Source organism: Austrofundulus limnaeus, unplaced genomic scaffold, assembly GCF_001266775.1.
Source record: "Austrofundulus limnaeus strain Quisiro unplaced genomic scaffold, Austrofundulus_limnaeus-1.0 Scaffold152, whole genome shotgun sequence".
Lineage (NCBI taxonomy): Eukaryota > Metazoa > Chordata > Actinopteri > Cyprinodontiformes > Rivulidae > Austrofundulus > Austrofundulus limnaeus.
In genome coordinates, this window is record NW_013952554.1 from 341127 (window position 1) to 345096 (window position 3970).

Genomic DNA, 3970 nt, shown 5'->3' on the forward strand with positions numbered 1-3970 from the left:
CTCACTCACTCACTCACTCACTCACTCACTCACTCACTCACTCACTCACTCACTCACTCACTCACTCACTCACTCACTTGGATTGTGAAAGAGTGAATGAATGAATCTGATAGCAAAAGTTGGAGAGAAAACACATTTTCGGAAAGAAGACAAGAGCAAGTATATTTATTGTGACAGTTATYAAATATTTTGGGATTTGTTATCTTGAGAAAATGTGGTTTCTTTTTTTCCCCATGGGCCATCCGGACTCTGAACAGCAGCCAAACATCCTGAGTGCAATAACTACTTTATTATTAGTTTTGTCTCTATTAAATATCAATGTTGTCCTATATGTCTTTCTTGGTTCACTTTCATTGTACAGGCTTGTGCAATGGCCATGTAGATCTATTCTATTCTATTCTATTCTATTCTATTCTATTCTATTCTATTCTATTCTATTCTATATACATTATGCGTGTGTGTGAGTTGGATGTGAGGCTCTTTCCATTATGATCATTTGATCCTTTCCTGTAACACATTGATTCTTGATTCTTGCCCCTTTAATTAAAATAATAATAATAATAAAAGAACCAGAATAAGGCACATAAAAAAGTGACCAAAATGTTATTTAGCTTTTTATATGACACGGATTGCTCTCACTCCAAACATTTAGTTTTACTGTAAAACCTCGTTCAGTTTGTGACCCTCAGCCCTGTACATTACAGCCGTAATGACCGGTGCTTCTGGTGACAACGTTGCCTTTTTGCAGCCTGCTTTCACTTTGTGCGTGTGATTGCTGTGAGGCTGTATTCGCAAGGAAGGGCAAATACTTGGAGGACAATGCATTAAGACTGCTGGACCCTCTGCCTCAGCTTTGGCACAGGTTAGAGAGAGGCATGAGATGCATATTGTTTGTGTTCATTTGAATAAGGACAAATGTCAGATTTCCATGGCTCCRGGCAGCCTGCATGTTAGATGATCAACTCTTTTGGGCCCCTGCATGTGGGGTCATCAGTAGCGCTTCCAGGTCACTGTCACTGCATGGTGGTTTGAGGCCATAATTGACCTTTTGACAGAGAACAGGGAGACAGCATTTCTCTCAGGGCAAGAATAATCATTTTAGATTTACTTGTGGCTGTGCTCGTGTTTGCTAATTAAAATGTTTGTTCTTTTACAAATAGATGTCTTATCTGAGATACATGTTTTCTTTGGTATGTTGTTGATTGTGAATAGAAAAAAGATATGAAAAGTGGAAAAAAAGATCAAACTTAAATTGATGGTCCTTTATTTGTTCTTTCATTTTCGATCAAGGGCTTAAAACAATTTGTGCATCAGTCATTTTGGATGTCTTAAATGAATGGGAATATTTAGACTTGTTCTTTATTTAGCTACTATTTTGGGTATGCATGAACAACTGAGTTAGTTCATCTCACTGCATACTGTAAAAGTGCCTCAGTTTCCTGTTGTCCTGGCAAGTATGGCTGCAGAGAAAGGTTGAACACTGCCTGTAACTCACAAGCCCTTGAGCTCCCTCAGGCATTTTTCTTTTCCAGTATCTCCAAAGAAGCGTGCATTTACCCTTGACTGCTTGCTGTACCTCACAACATAACACCCACAGCTATGTCTCTCTTTGATAGCCTTTAACAATAACTTTTATTCACACTGTTTATTCTTCTTTTCCCTGCATATAATGCCTATACAGTCTTGTGTATTTTCTCTTACTTGATGTTTTATTCTCATCCCTCTTTATCCAAATAACAACTTAAGAAGTTGTGGACTTTAGTACTGTCTAACTCAATAAAACACATATTTCTATACTCATTCAGTGGTTGAGGTGAGGTACAGTATTTCAGGCTCTAGATGTCAAATCCAACTGCATGATTTCAAGAATGTAGGAAAAGGCTTCCAGCATCGTTGTTCAAGTCTTTTGAGTATTTACACAAAAAGGAAAAGAAAAGGGGGAAAAAAGGCAGCATGAATGCCAAGGGCCAGGCCTTTGAGACCACAGTGTTATATTATTAATTAAAATACACGTCGCCTTGTTGCCCATGGGTATACAATGAAACACACTTGATTGAATCAGGTAGTGGCAGCCGGGGCCTTTTTGTATTTTGCGCTTGAAGGGATGAGAGAAATTTGAGCTTGGTTGTGTTGCTCTACACACGAAAACATGTTTAGAGAATCAGTCGTGAGCTGTCACTGAGCACCGAACATTTCTCAAGCAGCAACCACATTTGTGAAGTTTTTTTCCCCTTGTTTTAGGATTTATACAAAATCTATTTCTAGATTTTTTTGTTGCAACAAAAAATTATTAGTGATACTCGCCAATTCATTCATACATGGTGCAATGGTAGGGCGGCCAATTTGGAACTGAAAAGTCGCAGGTTTGATTCCCTGCCATCCCTATTTGTTATGGTGTTCTTGAGCAAGCCCCCTGCAGCACGTGTACTTCATGTGGAAAGTAGAGCCCAAATTTTGTCAGGGTAACACACAACGAAAATACATCTATAATTTTCAGTGCCTTCTTTGTTTAAATAAGACATATCATGTAAATCCACCTTTTTAGCCATTAAATGCATTTTGTTATGTAGTTTGATTGCAGAAAATTTGAATTTAGCCTCTCCCAGTGCTGCGTAGATATCTTTGTTTTCTGTTTGGGTCAAAAATTTCAACCCTTTCAGTTTTCTGTATTTTCTACGATGTCTTCTGAACTATTACRTCAAAGTTTTTGCGACAGAACTGCCAAATAAGGCCTGGACTTACCAGCTTCTCCTCTCGCTCTGGGTCAGACTCTGCGGCTCCAACATGTAAGGCTGGATAAACAAGTAAGTAACTCATTTTTATTGCACCTTTCCCAGTCAAGTAGCCACAAAATTCTTCACAATAAAACTTCACAATTAACCACAACAGAGCATATAAAATACATATACAAATGATAAAACATTAATAAGGCAACACGGAAGTTCATACAAACATGCTAAAAGTCTGCTTAAAAAGGAAGGTTTTAAGCTGCTTTTCAAAATTTTTCAAGTTGGGTCGAGACAAGATGAGATGAGATGAGACGGGTCTTCTGTTGACATCTTTTAATTAATTTGTAAATAAAATATTTCTGTGCCATTATATAGTTGTAAACCGCTCTCTCAAACTGGAATGGACCAGTCTGGAAGCTGGAGGGGGGCGGGATGTGAGGTGCCTCGTTTAGATTTAAAGAGACAGCCTCAAAATGAGTTGATCTGAGACACACCTCAGAAAAGGGGTGAAAGAGGGGCTTGTGGAGTTACAATAAGGAGGAATTCAGTCCAAATCATTGCAGTTCCATTTTATATAGACCCCATTTGAAGGATTTAAATGTGAAAAAATATTGAATATTGTCACGGTCCGTGTATCTGTTTTGAGTTTTTTATTTATTTATCTATTTTTTTGTCTACTCTTCTGGTTTCTGTACTCATCTTTTTTCTGTTTGCCTCCTCCTCCGTGTCTCTGCTCAAGCTTTGCCCACTCACACCTGCTCCTCATGTTTCTCTCCCAGGTGTTTCTCGTAAGTTCCCCTTTGTCTCTCTAGCTGTACAGTGGCKCAGAGGAAAGCACTCCAGAGGGTCATAAAGGTGGCTGAGGACATTGTTGGGTGGCCGCTCCCCTCTCTGGAGGAATTACATGGGTCCCATCTCCAGAGTGCACGACACATACTCTGTGACTCATCACACCCTGGGAACAGTTTGTTTGTCCAACTACCAYTGATTTGATTTTGATTTGATTTATTGATTCAACAGGAAAAGATTACTAAAAATCAAGCCTAACTCAGCATAATTGCTGTTTTACAGCAGGTTCCTGTTCTGCAGCACATAAAACACTCAGAAATACAGCATCACAATCACATCATTATACACCATAGACACAAAGACAAACAAGCATAGCAATTACATAAAATTAGAATTCAGACCAAATATTTAAGTATTATTGTAACCAACAAGACAAATTAAGTCATATATAT